This window comes from Brachycentrus maculatus, unplaced genomic scaffold (assembly GCF_059751285.1).
Source record: "Brachycentrus maculatus isolate JH-2025_06_01 unplaced genomic scaffold, ASM5975128v1 h1tg000586l, whole genome shotgun sequence".
Taxonomy (NCBI): domain Eukaryota; kingdom Metazoa; phylum Arthropoda; class Insecta; order Trichoptera; family Brachycentridae; genus Brachycentrus; species Brachycentrus maculatus.
The window spans coordinates 1,154,067-1,175,684 of NW_028281326.1; positions in this window are offsets into that span (position 1 = coordinate 1,154,067).

Below are 21,618 nucleotides of genomic sequence, written 5' to 3' on the forward strand. Positions count from 1 at the left end.
TTTATTTTTACCTCCCCCCCTGGGAACTAAACCCGAGACTTTCAGCCCGATAGATAAACACGCTAACCATTACACCACGGAGGCTGACAAAATGTCTCACAGAAATTCTTATAGATATTATTATAGATGATAAAAAAGGTTTCACTGTCGTTTATAGATATTATGTATATATAATTTGGTAATATTTTTCTTCGTAAATTGGGTGTAAAAAACATGTAAAGTGGGTGTATAATAATAAAATAAATAATGTGTTGCTTTGTAATTGAAGTTCATAATTAAAGTTTATTCTTAATTTATCTTTATAATATTTTTCTATCTATCTATCTGATTCTGACAGTTCAGAATATTATATTTTTTCCATCTGATGTCTTTTGTTTTATTCAGTGCGACGCATGCGACATCTGGTGGTAGAACTGTTTTATGTAGGTACTATTTTTAAGTACTTAATAAAATGTATAGGTAGGTACCTAGGTATTTTATTACATGTATATGATACATTTTTTTAACATTTTATTAATTATATGTATTACGGCTCTTTAGGCATAGCCTCTGTTGAGCCGAAATACTTACATGTTAATACAATATTTTTTTTTAATTACTAGATTTGATACATTACATACAATAGATACAAAAACAATTCACAGTAGAAAAGTTTTACAATAAAATAATTACAAATATTATGCCTGAAGTCATTAATTCACTTTCCACCTTGTCCCTACCAACGAGAAGCAACCATCGACGGACACTGTTCTTAAAAACATTATAACTTTTGGAATTCTTCCCTCTGTAGTGTAATGGTCAGCACGCTCGGCTACCGTTCTGGAGTTCCCGGGTTCGTTTCCCAGGGGGGGTCGAATAAATAAAAGTGATTTTTTCACAATAATATTTATTCAATATTACCCTGGACTGGTACTTGAATCGGAGGGCTGATCACCTTTCCTTCATGTGTAAACGATCAAGATAACACTGCGTTCATATGAAGCTGTGCCCTATGCACCATTGGGGTGCGGATAAGGGTTTTATTATTATTATTTGATCCGCCTCCGTAGTGTAATGGTCAGCACGCTCGGCTCCCGTTCTGGAGGTCCCAGGTTCGATTCCCAACGGGGGTAAAATAAATATTAATTCAATACAAACATGGACTGGTACTTGAATCGGAGGACTGATCACCTTTCCTTCATGTGTAAACGATCAAGATAACAGTGCGTTCATATGAAGCAGTGCCCTATGCACCATTGGGGTGCGGATAAGGGTTTTATTATTATTATTAACCTTTAACTTTTAAAGAAAAACATTGCGTGCCAATGTCAATCAATCGATTATTTTTTTTACTATTTTTGTAACTATTTACAAAACATGTTTCCACGTGCTATTGACAACTTTCCATACTTGACCACACTTGAAATTCACAAATCATCCCCAGTTTAACTTTTCACCTAGCACACTCCAAACGTCCCTCTGTACGACAAGTCATATCGCAGTTTCGGTTGGATTGTGATCCAAGACCGGAGTTGAACACAGGTGTAACGAAATATCGTGTTAATTCTTTGAAGGCTGATATTTTTATTAAAATTATTATGTACGTAGAAAAAGCTTTTCATGTCGGCCGCCCGTAATTAGGTTGTCTAGATCCGAGCAGAGATTGGTTGTTCTCATACATTTGCTTTAATTTTTATTTATTTTTTGTCGGAACACATAACTGAAATTCATTTACGGCATGGTACAGCGTATTTCTCTCGGTATTCCGTGCATTTGTTTTATTTCAATCCCATAATAGCTAGAAACTAGATATTTTTTTTTGACATCTCATCAAAGATGAAGAATAAGATGGAAGTTTGGGCGTTTACGGGGCTGACGGCCGTCATAGGCTGGTTTAAGTCATCACTTTACAAACGTGTAACATTCACCAATTCTACCCATTATTGTCAACCACACTACTCAAATTCTTGGAAGTTCTATATAATGAACCAATTTAGAAACCTTGTTCTTGAATCACTAGAACTTCACCAGAGACATCTATTGGTGAGATGTTAAGAAGCTTTTTATTGAGCGGAAACTCTTATATTAGTATGTGTCGTATATATCAATGTCGTATGTATCAGCGGTTGTCAGCCCCGTAAATGCCCATACTTTCATATTCTTCTTCATCTTTGATGAGATCGAAAAATAATACAACATTGATTAAGCAAGAATTCTCGACACCCAATTTGAATCCCACCCACTCCTTTCAACATATATCTATAAACCCGACGTACTTTGACCAACATCCCTAGAGCATGTCAGATCTCGGCCTTTAGTGCATGTTTGTCTTCAGATCGACCTAAATAGACAAAAAAATCGGTTAGTAGTAACATTACTAACATAATTAAAATGTAACTTTGTTTTAAAATCACTATAAATTGTGATTTTATTTAGAGTGATTTTAAAAGAAAGTTACAAATGAATTGTTAAAGGGAAAATCACAAAGTTAGGGTTTCAAATATTAATTATAACACTACTTACATTTTTGGAAAAAAAAGTACTCATGTTTATACTCGCTTGTCTCAAAGCGAGGATAAACATTGGCCGCACGTGAATGCTACATACAAAAAGAACACTGTAAACTGCAAAACTTTCATACTTTTATATTTTTTTATTTTAAATTCTTTATTATTATCATATATTGTTTGTGCGTTTTAATTTTTTTTAGTCAGCATCTCGTGATTTTTCCTGTTACATTAGACGCAGTGAATAGGTTTAACCCTCAAATGCATTATTTCTATATTTTTTTATTTAACGAAATCTCTGACAACATAACTAAATGTCGAGAAAATAAAAGGTTTCTTAATTCTAACCCCTAGGTGTGTGGCAAATATGCAACAGTGTGAATTATAACAATTTCAGGCGACGAAAGGATGTTTCAACTGATGTGAAATTGTTGTTGCAGAATTGCAACATGTCATTCAACAGTATGCATTTAAGGGTTAAAATAATTTTTTAGTTGATCACGGTCTTCCAAGAAAAGAAGACTGTACCGTTATTTGCATTGTGTTTTATTACGGAAAATTACCTCTAATGTTATTATAGCTAAAAGGTTTCGTCCCGTAGTACCTACTACCTGCCTGCACCTCTACACTACACACTACTCACTCCACTACGCTGTACACATGTACGCTATGTACACAGTAATTATATATTATACTGTACATACAAAACATTCTGATTTCATTGAAGCACAAAACTTGAAACTCAAACATGACTTTGAAATGTTTAGTAGCTTAGTAGCGTAAGTGGTGGCCGATTAAAATCAATTCCTTTTATCATACAAAATATAATACAAGGTAAAGATACAGTTTATAATATTGTTTGTACTTGAAGTGTGCGTGAATTATTCATACAAGGTAAAGATACAATTTATAATACGGTTTGTACTTGAAGCGTGCGTGAATTATTCAAACAAGGTAAAGATACAGTTTATAAACATACTAACTTGTTCGTTGTGCGCGTGTGGAGAGGAAGATGAGACTGCTGACCAAATATTTTTTTTACTGCCCCTTACTCCCTAACCTCGAGTTCGTTCAGGACATTCGTTCGGAGGGTTTGTCCTTCCCGCTGAATGTCCAACACCTTTTATCAATCAACTCCAAAATTATTGATAGTGCAATCATTAAACATGTAAAAAAGTATGGCAAAAACGTGTGACCCCCAAAAAATCATAAAAAAAATTGTTTAAGTAAAATCACTAGTATGGCAGGTATCACCCAAAATTGCTTTGCCAGTAAATTAAAAAAAATACAGTTTATAATACTGTTTGTACTTGAAGTGTGCGTGAATTATTCAAACAAGGTAAAGATACAGTTTATAATACTGTTTGTACTTTAAGTGTGCGTGAATTATTCAAACAAGGTAAAGATACAGTTTATAATACTGTTTGTACTTGAAGTGTGCGTGAATTATTCAAACAAGGTAAAGATACAGTTTATAATACTGTTTGTACTTCAAGTGTGCGTTAATTGTTTAAACAAGGTAAAGATACAGTTTATTATACGGTTTGTGCTTGAAGTGTGCGTGAATTATTCGAGTTAGCCGATAATATGAGTTAATTCATTCAAACCCTTATCTGCATCCTAATGGTGCATAGGGCACTGCATCATACCAACGCAGTGAAATCTTGATCGTTAACACATGAAGGAAAGGTCATCAGCCCTCCGATTCAGGTACCAGTCTACGGTAATATTGAATAAATATGAGTAAATAAGGCTTGTAATTCTTTGGGGCACAGAATTAGAGATTCATTTCGAATTTGACAGATCTATGATCTATGATCTATGAATCGAAGGCCGATGGCTTCGAAAAATATATATGTGACACTTATCGGTGAACACGGTAACTGTTTGAATAGGTGGGAGATAACAATAATAATAATAATATTCTAACCCTTGTCCACACGCAATGGTGCATAGGGCACTGCATCGTATTGACGCAGTATCTTGATTGTTACTTACATGAAGGCGAGGTGATCACTCCTGCGCTTCAGGGACTAGTCCAGGGTTATATTGAATAAATATTAGAGTGAAAAATCACCAATATTTATTTTCACCCTCTTTGGGAATCGAACCCGGGACCTACAGCACGATAGACAACACGCTAAACACGATCTCCATTACACTATATAGGTGTACAAGGCGTGCGTTTATTTCTTCAATAATAATATAAATATAAATAATTTTCATAATAATAAAGAACAATTTATGTAGCGCCGATTTCATGAAAAATCACCTCAAGAGCGCTTTATAATTTACAGTAATTTTAACATTCACACCATATACGTAAATATATTTTTTATATCAATCTCTCTGACTTATCCACTGCCAACTATTTGGAGAACTTTATCATACCAATTTTTTCTTTTTCTTTCTACATTCGCCTCATATATTTTATTATATCGTTCTTTCTTCACTCGTTCATTCCACATGTCGAAACCCTTTATCATAACGATGTATGAACATCTATCATGCATCATTTGCTGCACATTTGTCTGGGTGATCGCATTTCGACTGCATACAATCTACTTTCATCCTTATTCGCCACTGACACGCATTCGGTAGGGATTGGTACCAGGACTCCGTTGTGCACTGTTTGTTTACTTCCCACTGTTAGATTTTTATTTGTGCAATCGATGTCAATGCGCCATTCATTCCGTACCTAGCATGCACTCTCTTTTTTGTATTTATCAATCTTTCCAATCCTAGAAAACATACTTTTCAAATATACATACAAAATCACCTACGTAGCAATCTTACATTTAAGGGTTGGAGTCGTAAGTAAATATTTATATTTAGATAGCGTGTGTGTATAATACTCCACACGCCATTTCAGTTGTAATATAATAATTTGGCACTCCTGAAATATCTATAGCGCTGAATAAATTAGATTCTCTCATCCCCTAACTTCTCACTACCCTCCATACCTCACCCCCTACCGCCTACTACACTACCCTAAAGCGGGTTTCCATCTCAACACTTAACAACGATGCCAAACGACAAATATTGGCCCAAAAGTCCCGCATTAATTACATTACTAAACCACCCTGCGAAGCCAGATTTGCAACAGACGCTAAAATATCTGGAATTCAATTAAAAATATAAAGAAATGAGGGTGAATTTAAAAGCCCTATCAAATTATAATAACATCATACACATCTACGTTTAAGAGGTGTCAATGATTATATTTTGAGCCGTTTGACATTTGCGGAAGCTATTTTCCGCCTCCATAGTGTAATGGTCAGCACGCTCACCGTACTGGAGGTCCCGGGTTCGATTTCCAAGAGGGGTCAAATAAATAAAAGTGATTTTTTCACTCTAATATTTATTCAATATTACCCTGGACTGGTACCTGAAGCAGAGGGCTGATCACCTTTCCTTCATATGTTAACCATCTAGATAACACTGCGTTTATATGATGCAGTGCCCTATGCACCATCTGATGTGGACTTTGAAGTTTCAAGAAGAAGAAGAAATAATTCAATATTAGATTTATATCCAACGTGAGAATCGGTTCCTTTCCTTAAGATTTGGGGAGAAATTTCTTCCGTAAATTTTGTCAAAATTTAATTCCGCAAATGTTCTAATCAAAATTCCAAAGTATTCTTATTATATTTATAATATTTTGAGTCATCTAAGACATAAGTAATTTTGTTCTCAGATTTTTATCCAACGAGAAAACGAGAGAAAGGAATTGGGAGATATTTTTTATTCTCTGATAGCGTTTTGAAAATTTTTATTATTTTTGTAACTTTGTAACTTATCGCTATCCAAATTCCAACGTTACCCTATTCTATTTACAATATCACTTTATTCTATTTCAAGATAATCCTTTTTTATTCACAAATAGTTTAAACTGGGCTTACATGTTATTTAAACTTTAGCTATTTATTTTTATTTATTAAACACTTTGTATAAATACCACTAAATGAGTTTTATTTTATTACACACTAGTTAGTTTTGAAAACTGCAGATATTTTAATTTACAGGTGAATAGTAAAACATAAATAATGACATAATATAAAAACTTTAGCTTCACAATTACAAAAAAAAACAGTTAAGTTTTGCTAGATAAGCGCTGTGTTTTCAAATAATTACTTAAAATATAACATTTAATAGTTACTTAGAATATTTACGTAAAATATTCTATACATTAAAACTTTTTAATGCTAAATTAAAAATAACCGGATAATTTTATTCAATATTTTTTTGTTGAGCGAGTAAAAACACGACTAGCATTTAAAATATGATGAATAATATAAGAATATGAGTAAAGAAAACACTTGTTTTTTACCACTTGAGTTTTATTATAGACTACATGTTTCAGAAGTTAAACTTCCATCATTCAGGTCTGTATAATAACACTTTATACACATATACAGAGTTATTATACAGACCTGAATAATGGAAGTTTAACTTCTGAAACATGTAGTCTATAATAAAACTCAAGTGGTAAAAAACAAGTGTTTTCTTTAATCATTGTAACATGTCTTACCACAAAGTTAATGCCGAAACAATAAATAAAATAAGAATATGAGCATAGAAAAGCTATTCATAGCTTTATTTTAATAGTTTCAAAAAATATGAGTATAAAAATGACAATTATTTAAAGATTATATTAATATTAAAATTCACGTAATTAATCTTATGATAGACTCTGCTAATTGGAAAACCCTCATCATTCACTTACCTACATATACCATATGTGTCCGGTTATATGGTAGATGTCTAGTTCAAATTAATGCTGCACCGAGTTGGAGAACTGCAGCGTAAGGATTTAATTGCCATGACAATATTATTAATTGACAAGTGGCGATGCGATGCCAGTGCAAGCCGTAACACCTTTCATTTCATCACTGGACACTAGAGGATGCTGTCTCGATGGACCCATAGACATGGGAACTGCGATAATTCTCATCCAAAATACTTAGACTACGACTGGTGACATGTTTGATTTCTATTTTATCATATATTCTTGCCTTCACTTCGTTTGCGAGTGATTTTTTCTATGAATTTTTATTTTAAAATTTATTAATGATTATTATAAGATTTATATTTTTTACTGACAGTTTTTGGTGAAACTTCATTTTGTATAATAAAATAACAACTTTTTAAGTTTTAAGTCTTTTCTCCATATATAGTTTATTTGATCAGTGACCGGGTTTCGTCGTAACCGACATCATAAGAGTGATAATGTCGGTAACGACGAAACCCGGTCACAGGTCAAATAAAATATATTATATGTGGAAAAAAAATAAGTAGCTGTTATTTTATTATGTAATTATTTTATGATGTTTGAATTTTACTTTTGAAAAATCTATGGTCAATATGTAAACAGATTACAATGCATAGTTTTTTTTATGGTTTTTTGGTTGTTTTTAAGTTGGTTGTTTTTAAGTAACTAACCATCGCACCGCTTTTCCGCAAGGGCAGGAAGTGCAAATAGAATACCACACCATTCTTTATTCGCAAAAAAACGCCTTTTCCACATACATGCATCTCGTGCCTAATTAATTATGAATTAAAAATCAAATTGATTAATAGTTCACAAAACTAAATAGCAGTCATATTTTATATCCTTTAGTTTTCAAAAGATACAAAAAGAATTAATAAAGTATTTCATAATTCTATATTCTGTATTACAATACAATGCACAAATATTATGACTATATCAGAGGATTATGCCCATTCAAAGAAAGCACTGAATTTTAACTACAGCAACACTTTTACCAATTATTTTTTTAATATAAAAATACCAAATAAGTACTGTTTTTTTCAGTCATTAGCACACTTTCAGTCGATCGAAACTCGAAACAAATACACGATTTCATAAAGAATGAATTCAAACCAATTAAAAATATTTATCTCATCATTTGATATAACGAAGGAATGTTTTACAGCTTACGATTAATTAAGGTTATAAAATACAATAATTTGGATGTCAATTTCCAAACATCTTTTTTTCTGGTGAACACGATTTTAATTGACTTCTTCCTCCCGCAAACATGAAAATATTTAAAAGATGTGAGATAATTATATTTTAAAAGTGCAATTCATGCAAGTTCTTACCAAAAACAATTCATTTTTTATTATATTTTAATTTGCAGCATATATCGCTTACTCCTTTCAAGAACGTCATAAATAAAAAAACTTGATTTTTCGGGAGAACATTTTTAAAGTTTAAAAATATAATACAATGAATTAAAAACAAATATCAAGCCACTCATTGAATGTTTTAGTGTGCAACAGATCTTTTTAGGTAAAACCTGTAGGTTTTTTGCCATTTGAAAAATATTAAGTATATTTAAAAAAAACAATTTAACAATACCTTTTCTTCAAAATGCAAAAACAACACTTTCTGCCCTGTAGCGGTTAAATATTAAGTTTAAAATATGACTCTTTTGCTGGGATATAGTACATTTTCTAGGCATTCTGAAAACATGTACAACTGAAAATTGATGATTTTTTAATTATGACGTTCTTGAAAGGAGTGTGCGATATGTGCAATTATTTGTAAATTCATAACATTCGAACGTACGAATATTATTTACCGATACGAGATTGCCCTGCTATTTTTATTTTACCCAATTAATTTCTTCTTATTCAGCCCATTTCCGTCTACCCCAGGACAAATAAAAATAGTGAAGGACATTGATACCATAAACCAGGCTAGGACACAAAATGCCGAACCCCTTTTCTAGTGGAACGGAAGGCTCTTCGATGGTTGAAAAAGGGGATGAATTTATGCATGTTTTAACATTTATGAAATCAATTCACTGTAAAAATATGAGCCAATTTAGTATAGTAATTCATAATTCAGAAACATCATATCTAGAATTTAAATCGGTAATCTATTTCTTCATTGTGCATTATTCGTTAAAGGATGAACAACAAAAATGAAATAAAATATCAAAAATATGCTACTACTTATCCGCACCCAAATGGTGCCTATGGCATTGCATCAAAATAACGCAACGTAAATTTGTGCGCTTATTGTATAAAAGCAAGGTAGATTAGTCCTTCGCTTCAGGTACCAGTTCAGGGTGATATAATATCAGTATTAGATTTATTTTGCTCACATGATAATCGAACTCGGGATTTCCTGCGTGGTAGCTAAATATTCTTAATACTAAATTTTGGAGACTGAAAAAATATATCATTTTCGGAGAACGAGGATGGATCATTTATATAATATGAATACATTCTTTTTAAATAAGTTTTTAATAATCAGAAGTGAAATTGCAAACTGATAACTTCTTCTTCTTCTTCTTCTTCTTCTTGGTGAAGGGCTTGTGGCGTGTTTTAAAAAGGGATTAGCCTACGATGTTGATTCCTAGCTGTCAATCCATCTCTTTGGTAGTCTGCCCGAGAGTCGTCTACCTTGAAGTTGTGCAAGGCAATGTGGGGGAGTCTGGATGGTTCCATTCTCCTCACATGCGCATACCATTGTCTCCTAACGACATCTTCGATCTCGCATACTTCTCTTATCCTAGTGTTCCTTATTCTATCTCGTAGACTTTTGACAGATATGCTCCTTAGAGTCTTATTTCTGATCCTCTTTGAGCGTTTTTTTTTACCGCGGTCCCATATGTCATAAAGGGTCGCATACAAATTTTATATATTTAATAAAAATGTATTAATAATATTAATTAAATTGTCTTGCAATGCGAATACTAATATGTTTGCAATATATTGAATAAACAAGCCATCCAATTTATATATTAATTGTTTTTAAATTAAACTCAATCAATTACTAAAACTAACAGTACAAACATAATAACACATACCCAATGCCCGTATATTTATTATAACGTTGTTAAATTCCCTTGAAGGGCTGTAACGGTGTTGCGCCGTTTGCCGCGTCAGGCGCTGGCCCACTTTACATAATGCAGTTAGGCCGCGCCGCTAGACGTGGAGCATCTACCCGGGACCAGAGGCGCATCCGGAAGGGAGGACATTCGGGGGTGCGATCCACCTAACCCCCAGAAAATATTAAATTATTTAAAAAAACAAGACACGTTTTTTTTAAAGTTTTATTTGGTACTTATTTTATTCAGAAAATATTAAACAGTTTAAAAAACAAGCAAACGCTTTTTTTATAAATAGGTTTTACTTGGTAAATAGCACTATTTCTTCAAAACTATTGTGACACGTGTTTCGATGCATTCTGCATCATTTTTAAATACCGTATGAATGAATAAATGCATCAAAACATGTGTAACTATAGATTGCACGAAATAGTGGTATTAACCAAACAAAAATTAAATTCAAACGGATATATTTTATCACAATGTAACAGTCGAATCAATTAATTAAAAAAATGTTTTCTTTCAATCATAATTATTGTAGTCTAAATAACTAACTATCTAACTATCACGCCACTTCCTCCCAGGAGAAAACAGAGAGAACAGAACGCAACACCAATCTGTCTTTACAAACTGTCTTCGCCTCTTCCATATGCATGTATCTCCGCATACAAACACACCGATTATTCCAACGTGACCACTTTCAATGATTTAAAATACTCGATCATGCCAAGTTTTCCGCAGTCTTCTGCTTCTATTACCAATCTCATTCACCTCTTAAATTTATTTTAATACTCATACGATTCACATGCCCAAAGCATCTCAAAACACCTTTCTTAATTTGATCAATATTCTCAGCCTTGCATTATTTCCTTATTTTACCACTCAAACATATATCATCGTTTTGTCGTAATAGATTTTAAGAAATAGTGGTATTTACCAAGTTACACTTAACCCTTTCCGGTCCTATATCGAATGTCATTCGACATCGACTTTATTCCGGTGAGTCCAATGTTGCATGTCATTCGACATTTTTTTCTTCATCAGTTTAGTGTTAAACTACAAGTAAACTTTTTTTCTCACTCGTATTTAGTGTAAAATGTAAAAATAAGAGACAAGATTGTACACATTCAAAATAAAAATAAATTTTTAACACAAGTGTAGTTTTATTTTTTTTTAAAACTTCGATGTATTGTTTAACCCTATAATGCTGTAAATCTATTGTGTACCTGGTGGATTTTTTCATTTTATTTATGGACCGGAAAGGGTTAAATTAAACATTGATAGATTTTACCACATACTGACCGCCGAATCAATGAATAAAATCAAAGGATTATATTTTAAAACTTAAAATTTGTGTGCTTTTTCCCAAAATGTATGCCTTGCCGCACCAAAATTCCATGTCCGCCTCTGTCACAGGCATAGACAGTTAGGCACACCAGACGCATAGACAATATAGACGTATCTCCACCGAACTGGAGTCCCAACTCCGGCGTTTTAATGCGATTTCCGCCGCCCTTTGTGCCGAAAATTGGCCCAATCAATCCATTTGCACTTTGTTTCGCAACACGAAACCTACGGAGGGATGTTGGCGGGGTGCTGCACAGTCACTTACCGTCGGAGCGCCGTACTTAATTACTGGATGTCATCTGTGCTGTTTCAATTTGGTCCAAAGTATAGGCGCGCTGTTGTTCAGGGGGGAGTAAATATGTTGACGTGTAAGTGATGCTTTCGTTTCAACATAGATCGTTTTATTTTATTTTATTTTATTTAAATTTACGTGTAAAAGTCCTAGTTGCGTAAAACAGTACAATCGAACTGTTTAAAAAATATTATTGTAGTTACCGCACAACGGGGCTACTTGAACTTTGATGTGTTACTTGAGCACAGTACAAAAAAATTCTGTATTTGGTCTACAATAATGAATGTATCGACATGATTAATTGTTTCCCTGACAGGCGTAAAGTGATCACTTAAACCATGCTATGACGGTCGTAAGCCTTGTAAATGCCCAGACTTCCATATTATTCCAATTTTACTTTTTACTTGTATTTGCTTAAATATTATATTTTTATCAATCATCTAAAATTCATCGTAAGCCTTGCTATGACGGTCGCAAGCCTTGTAAATGCCCAAACTTCCATATTATTCCAATTATACTTTTTACTTGTATTTACTTAAATATAATATTTTTATCAATCATCAATTTTTTAAGCTGGAGTCTAGTTTAAATAGAGTATAAATTAATTGCACATTGTATATAATAATAAAATTATTTTCAATTATTAATAACTTTTTTTTTGCATATACGTCTTATTAAAATTTGCTCGTGTGCTTTTAGTGTTAAAGTTTTTCTACTTGATTTGGGGCATTCTTCGCTTGAGTTCTGAAAACATCGTTTCCCGTTAAACTCTTTTCTTGTGAGATGTTTGCAAACTGTATTCAAAGATACCGCTCGATTTGGCGAGGTCCGCACCGGTTGCTGTTTAGCTTTACAAGTCCGCTACCTACGTGACTTGAGCTTCATTCGGCCCCCACACCCACACCCAGTGCCTAAAACTACCCCTAAACCCATCACGCATACACCATCCCTTCTCCCATACACATACACGAACTATAGGTACCGCAGACACACTCCTTCAATATGTCTTCTTTTTCTTCTTCTTGGTGTGGGCCTTGTGGCATGTTTTTAAGAGGGATTAGCCTCCTACGATGTCGATTCCCAGCTGTCGATCCGTCTCTTTGGTGGTCTGCCAGGGAGTCGTCTAACTTAGGGTTAGCCTTACAGTGCGATATAGGGGAGTCTGGATGGTTCCATTCTCCTCACATGCGTATATCACTGTCTCCTTTGTTGCCTTCTTCAACTAACGACATCTTCGATCTCGCATATTTCCCTTCTCGTGGCGTTTCTTATTCGGTCTCAATATTTGTGTGCATTAATTCCAGCAGGTGACATTCCATTTTTTTTTCTTAATATAATATCTTTTTAAGGGAATGTTATTAACTATTTATGTTTTTAATGTTTTAGAATTTAATAAACCCTGATGATGACGAGGTTCTTGTCGAAACCGCTTGGTTAAAGTGTACTAATAATAAAAAAGTGGTTAAAACAAAGTTGTTTAATTTTATCAAGTTTATAAAATGTGCCACAAAGTATCTGCGAAAAACAAAGAAAACATATATTCCCATCTTATCAACTGTAGATGTTTCTACTAAAAATCTACGTTCATATTTTTTATTTGTGTGAAATAAAATATCCTTCCTTTTGATCTCCAATTTCCAATATTCAATCGGAGAGCTGAAGTGTCTATCCTTCGTATTCCCCAAATAGTCCGTGCGTCCGCTTTTCGCTGAAAAACAAATCGTTCTGTATTGATTCCCGAATTCAAAGGACATCATCGCAGCCTGATCCTTTGTACCTCGCTCACGTACGAGGTCCGAGCGTTAGGAGTTTGCCAATAAACCCTGTAAACTGCTGCCTGATTCCTGAAAAACCCGAAAACTTCCTGAAACATGTGGCATGACGTGAAAACGTGCCATCATTCGAGTGCTGAAAAATAACTCTAGGTACCGAAAGATACATAAATAATTTCAATGTCTGTTTTTTTTTATTATTTATTAATAAACTTATTAATCAAAATATTAAATATAAAAATCAAACATTGATATTTATAGTGTACCTACTTAATTCTATTTTACTTTTAAAAACACATAAAAGTAAAATTTGTGAAAATTGTTATGAAATTTTCAAAAGGACTTTAGTTTGAAAATGCCATAACAAGGCGAAAAAATTGTCCCAAATTTAATTTTTATGTGTTTTTTAATAGAAAATACGATTTAGTAGACCCTAAAAATCAGTGTGTGATTTTAATATTTCATATATATAAATTAAAAATTGAAGTTCTACAAATTAAACACCAAATCTATAAAAAAAACTTATAAATTTAACGCCTCCGTCTTGTAATCGTAAGCGTATTTAGCTATTGTGCTGGAGGTCCCGATTTCGATTCCCAGTGGGATTTAAAATTAATGTTAGTAATTTTACATTCTAATATTTATTTAATATTACCCTGGACTGGTCCCCAAAGCTAACAAGTCATCGCCTTGCCTTCGTATAAGTAACGATCAAGATAAAACTGCATCAATACGATGCAGCCCTATGCACCATTGGGTGCGAATAAGGGTTAGAAGAAGAATTTCTTATTTGTTACTTTCTTATCTGTTTTTCAGTCTTGTCAACCTCCAATGTCCCAAAATGAGTAATGGAAATTACTCATCAGGAATATTATATTATATTTTATGAGTTATGTATGTAATACATTACTCATAATGTATAATATTCGGGTTCGATTCCCAGGGGGGGGGGGTCAAAAAAATGTAAGTGATTTTTTTCACTCTAATATTTATTCCATATTACCCTGGACTGGTACCTGAAGCGGAGGGCTTACCACCTTTCCTTCATATGTTAAAGATCAAGATAACACTGCGTTTGTATGATGCAGTGCCCTATGCAAGGGTTTTAAAAAAAATTACAATGTTTCAATAAATAAATAAATAAAACTTAGCACCTGGGCGTAATACTTGTAGTAACATATTTGAAGTTTTACTTTAGTCTCTAGTTTATATGTATCTATCTTTAAGATTGTATGTGTGACAATTCCCAAAAGGGTGTGAAGATAGAAAGAATAAAGGATCGTTGTAGGCTCATTGAGTGATGAAGTTAGGAAGTGCTAGGTGGGAAAAGTGAAAATATCGCTGGGGAAATCGAAGAACAAAATATAATAATAATATATTACACGGAACAAGGGTGGATATATCTTCCGTACGACGAATAACATAGAAAAGTTTTCTTTCTGTGTTCATGCGAGCTTTTTTTGGGGGTAGAAACGTTTTATTTTCTTGATATTTTTATATCCCTCTTAAATGTGATATCGCTGTGTGAATATAAAATACCAAAACCCGCACATCGCTCATTCCTTTCAAGAACGTCATAAATCAAAAAAAAATATTTTTCAGGAGAACGTTTATAAAGTTTATTAATATGATACAATGTATTAAAAATAAATATCAAGCCACTTATTGACCTTATTACTATGCAACAGATCTTTTTAGGTAAAACCTGAAGGTTTTTTCTCCATTTGAGAAATATTTAGTATACTTAAAAACATAATTGAACAATACCTTTTCTTCAAAATGCAAAAACAGCCATTTCTGCCCTGTAGCGGATAAATATTAAGTTAAAAATATGCCGCTTTTGCTGGGATATAGTACATTTTCTGGGCATTCCGAAAACACGCACAACTGAAAATTGACGATTTTTTATTTATGACGTTCTTGAAAGGAGTGAGCGACATATCAGAATATCTATGGAATTTCGACTTAAAATTAATTTGGTGATAAATTGAAATGAGATGAAAGAATATTATTTTTTGACATCTCATCAAAGATGAAGAAGAATATGGAAGTCTGGACATTCACGGGGCTGACGATTGCTTTATTCTTCTTCATCTTTGATGAGATGTCAAAAAATAATATGAAAATAACTTCTGTAATTGGAGATAATCCAGATTTTGTGAACAAGTATTTGGACACACTCAAAATGTTGAGATGAAAGAAAGTTATTAAAAGGAGACACTATCTTCATCTCTATCCCAGTCCTCATTACTGAGGGTTGTGACCCTTGTCGAAGCAATGACTCTTCTCCAGTTATCCCTTGACTGCGCTACATGTAGCGCTCCAACCACCGAGGTGCCTGCTGCTGCCTTAACTTGATCGGTCCATCGTGTGGAGATCTTCCTCTACATCTCTTACCCTCCAGGCTAAGGATCACAACCAGTCGTTCCAGGCCTATCCTAATTCTATCCTTATTGCCACGCGCAATGTGTCCAAAGAACTTAAGAAATCGTCGTGTACATTGGCCAGAGTCAAGCCATCCAAAAAGGAGACAAAATTAAAATATTTATTTGCACGTTGCAAATAAGAATGATTGTCACGATATTTGTAAACTAATGCCTTGAAAGGGATGCTCGCAAACATACAATTCAGTAAGCGATTGGCTACGCGAGAAGTCAGACGTGTCTCCACGCAGATTTTTTTTTTTTAGGATGATCATTGGAATTTTAAGAATGGAATTTTAAGTTTTTTTTAAGAATATGATTTTTTATCCGGTTACCTTGCATATTATTATTTGACATGTCATCAAAGATGACGAAGAATATGGAAGTCTGGGCATTTACGGGGCTGACGACCGTCGTAGGCTGGTTTAAAAGATCACTTTGCACACGTGTAACATTCACCAATTCTACCCATTATTGACAACCACACTACTCGAATTCTTGTTACCTTTCAAAGACTCTTTTATTCTATTTTTTTCCATATATTTGTTTCGTAGAAAAACTTATTTTTCCAATGCAAGAATGGTGTTTGGAGAAAAAAAAAATTAAGACGCTAATTCTATACCTGAGTAAAGAAAATTATATTGCTTAGTTAAATTAAGTTAAATTAATGTAGTATTGAATACCTACCCCGCATTAACAAGATAGCGAGTGTTTTATGATGTGCCTAGAATTTTCACTCATGAATCACATGAAATTACAGTAAATCTAAACATAAAGAGTAAACCCACTCACAAGTAGAGTTAGGTTATAAATTTGGAGCCTTAGTAAGGCCACGATAAGCGGAGTTGCATAAGCCGTAGCTAGATTTTAGAGTGACATGGACGTTAGGTTATTTAAAAAAAAACACGATAGTGGGTCAACAATTTTTTTAGAAAGAAAAATGTTTTTAGTAAGGTTTTTCGTGCATACAGAAAATTATAATGAAAATATGATTTTATACAATTATGTACATAGTAAAATCAGTAGAATGGTAAAATTTTCTGTAAATATTTAACACATTAAAATTCCAGATTTTATCTAAATTTATCATTATTTTTAAACCAGCTTCAATTTGCACTTAAGTTTCTCTTAATACATCCGAAATGGCTGATTGAAAACACAACGCTCTATATAATATTGATCAAAAACTAGAAAATGCTAACTCGTGACTGGCGCTACATCTGCAATATTATTTAAATGAGCAAACACTTTTGGATACTAGAGACATCTAGTGACATTTTATGGAACTATATCGACTGACTGATTTTAAAAACGTGTTCATAGATGTCCACACAAATGTTGTTTTTTTTTTATCTTTTAACTACTGTCGCTTGTATAGGTACTTATAAAAAATTATATAAGACCCTTTTTTTGGCAAAGCACCCGAAATTGAGTGATTTATGCCACCTTTCATTACTGATACCGTAGAACGGGGTACTTGAACTTTGATGTGTTACTTGAGCCCAGTACAAAAAAATATTCAGATCTGTATTTGGTCTACAAAAATGAACGTATCAATATGATTCATTGTTTTCCTGACAGGTGACACTTATAGTCACGATACCTTCATTATTGTAGACCAAATACAGATTTATTTTTTTTTGTACTGGGCTCAAGTAACACATCAAAGTTTAGGTAGTCCCGTTCTACGGTACCTTTCATTATTATGCTGTAAATTAACTTGAATGATTACTACTACAACTTGCTCAAACGTTTTTGCCATACTTTTTAAAGTGCTTTATGACCGCACTATTTACTATTCCGTCCGCCTCCGTAGTGTAATGGTCAGCACGCTCTGCTACCGTTCTTTAGGTCCCGGGTTCGATTTCTAAGGGGGGTAAAATAAATATAAGTGATTTTTTCACTGTTATATTTATTCAATATTACCCTGGACTGGTACCTGAAGCGGAGGGCTGATCACTTTTCCTTCATGTGTAAACGATCAAGATTACACTGCGTTTATATGACGCAGTGCCCTATGCACCATTGGGGTGCGGATAAGGGTTTTATTATTATTATTATAATATTTACTATTTGGGAGTTCATTGATAAGAGGTGCAGGACATTTAGCGGGAAGGACAAACCCTCCGAGCGAATGTCCTGAAAGAACTCAAGGTTAGGAAGTAAGGGGCAGTTAAATAGTATGTGATCAGCAGTCTCATCCTCCTCTTCACACGTGCATAACAAACAAGTTAGGAGTTTATTTTTTTGAGCTGGGATGCCAGTACAGTATGTCCAATCCTCAGCCTGCATAGAAGGAATACATTCAGCAAGCATTTTGATATTGCGGAACTAAGGGGATTTAGGTATCACGGGTTGAATAGACTTTTAATAAGATCCAGTGGATGCTACAGAAATATTTTATTCCACTCATCGCTCGCACCAGTTTTGAGCTTACTATGGTAGTGAGGAATGGGAAAAATATAAAACTCAGTAAGTATTAATTAAAAGAAAGGCTCTTTGAGGTGGTTTAGACACATGGAGTGAATGAAAAAATGGCAAGAGAATGACAAAGAGAGTATATTTGGCAAATGTTACAGATTTACAAACAAATTTGGCAAAAGGGGAGAATAGAGTGGGGGCAGCCAAGAAAGACTTGGCACTACTAAATCTGGTTGTGTCAAAAGTACTTAGCCAAAGAGTGTGTATGAATAAATGTATGGATGTCTTGGAAACTAGGAGTGTATGTTAGGACAGAACAGTGTGGCATTTCATCCTCTCTGCTTACCCCTGTAGACTGCTTTTCACTGCGACTTAATCAATCAGAACCTGAAATCTGGTTGTGTCAAAAGTCTACTTAGCCAATGAGTGTGTACGACTAAATGTATGGATGTCTTGGAAACTATGAGTGTATGTCAGGACAGACCGGTCTGGCGTTTCATCCTCTCTGCTTATCCCGGCAGACTGTTCACGCTAAGTGCTTCCAGTTTCCAGTTGTATGCTACTTTTCTTCAGACATTCTTTCATCAATCTTTTATGAGTAATAATATTAACACATTGTTGTCGGGCTGTTTTTCATCAACCTGGACCCTAATTAGTATACTAATTAGGGTCGTATACTAATCACAAGTAATCTCAAACCCAATTCTGATCTGTAAATCTTTTCTGGCGTCTTTAGCACTCTACCAAAAGTAAACAAATAGAACGTTTATAGGCGTCTCCCGCTCTCTACCGACAGTATGTAAAGGACACTTTTATGCATTTCCGGCAAACAATGTGTTAAGTGATCGCTTAAGCCAGCCAAATGCCAGGTCATGAGTTGGAATGCTCAGACTTCCATTTACAAATAATAGATTCTTTGTCGCTAGTTAAGACCACGATTATATATATTTTTTTGTTTAAATCAGCAATATAGAAGATGAAATCTTATTGACATCAATATTTTGCGAGTAGTAATATTTCTCTGCGAATTCTGAACTCTCCCCAATGATGTTCTCCCAGGAAGTACTCGTAAACACATTTTTATATTTGTCTTCATTCCGTGAATAATTAATTATTCCTAATTTTATCGTAGCAATATTAGACATGGAAAATTAGTGTAAATAAAACAAAACAATTATTTGTTTACATGTTTTAATTATCATCAATGTATTTTTAATCACAGTGGGTAAATTTCAGCGCCAAGGACATATGAGCGAACATTTAAGTATTACATACATACATATATATATATATATATATATATATATATATATATATATATATATATATATATAGCATAATTATCATTACACTATGCAATATTTACTCAAGCGAGAATCAAAATATTCCCCATTAATTATTCCCAAATCAATCGTAGATACAATTCACTTACAAAAGCTTCAAGTATGAAGTAAAAATTAATTGCTACAAAAATTGAATTATTCTAAAGTATACTCGCATAGTACAAAAGAGATTAAAAGCTCGTTAATTTGAACAATAATAATTGGAATTTAGGCATAATTCGAAAAATATTATGAAATTCTGGTCCATCCAACACTACTTTTATGCAAAAATTTTGATACTCAATAAAATATTTAATGCTAGAGAAAAAAATCTGCAAAAGTGTTGGTAAAGACGAATATCGAATCAATCCAATACTTGAATTGTCGGCACCTGTGATAAATGAATGACCAATCACAGGATTTTATCTAATGTACTACAATAATTTGCAATGTTAATAATAATAATAAATCCCTTACCGCACCCCAATGGTGCATAGGGCACTGCTTCATATAAACGCAGTGTTATCTCGATCGATTACACATGAAGGAAAGGTGATCAGCCCTCCACTTCAGGTGCCAGTCCAGTGTAATATTGAATAAATATTAGAGTGAAAAAATCACTTATATTTATTAAACCCCCCTGGGAATCGAACCCGGGACCTCCAGAATGGTAGCCGAGCATGCCGACCATTACACTACGGAGGCGGACGTTTATACGGATATTAATGAATTAATAGGAACTAACATTGCAAATGTTAGTTCCTATTAATCCATTAATATCAGGTAACAAAATTAAATTTCATGCTTCGCAAGATAATATATTTTCATAAATAAGCTTTCAATTTCTAAAATATGAAATTTTTATTTAAAAGTAGATTTTTTTCAATGATATCTGATTTAATTGTCTTTTTTGTCATCTTACTACTAATTATCTTTGAAATATCATTGCACGCGTCCGTTTATATGAAAGAAAATGAATTAATATTATCAATCTGCTATTTCAAAATATTTTTCAAATTTTGGTCCCTTCAATTTTATTTGAATTAATTAACGAGCTTTTATTTTAATTTGTTCATTGCAAATAGAAAAATAATACATTTGACCCGGTAATATTTTAAATTTACTTCACCGGAAAGATCTGTACAGTTCATTAGAACTAATGGTTAAGTTTAAGCCGAAGTTATTTGAATGAATGATACCATTTTTCTATGTTATTATGCCGTATTGTTAGCACTTTTTGCTGATGTTTAGAATCGCATTGCAACATCCATCATCATCATAACCCTTAACATATTAACAGTTTACTTAAAATGCATTAAGCGTTTGGAAAAGATGACTTATAGATATTAATATGTATAAAGTATTGGAATGATTTGGCATAAACTGAATGGATTATAATTATTACAAAAAACAGTAAATGCCGCTTACTGTGTGTTGTGGTCATTAAAATTAGCCATGATTGTGTTTGATTTTTAAAGGACGAAATTGATAAATAAAAACACAATTTTTTCATCAATTCAATTCATCTTTTTTATAATTGATCAGGATAAATTATTATTTTCCTGTGACAATGCCATAACACAAAATTAGCATTCTTTAAGACATTTCATAAATAGTAAAAAATACTAAGCATTTACAATAAAACTATCACTTTCTTGCGGATAGATTTGAAAATGCAATGATGACTTACTTTTTCAGTTAAAAATACCCA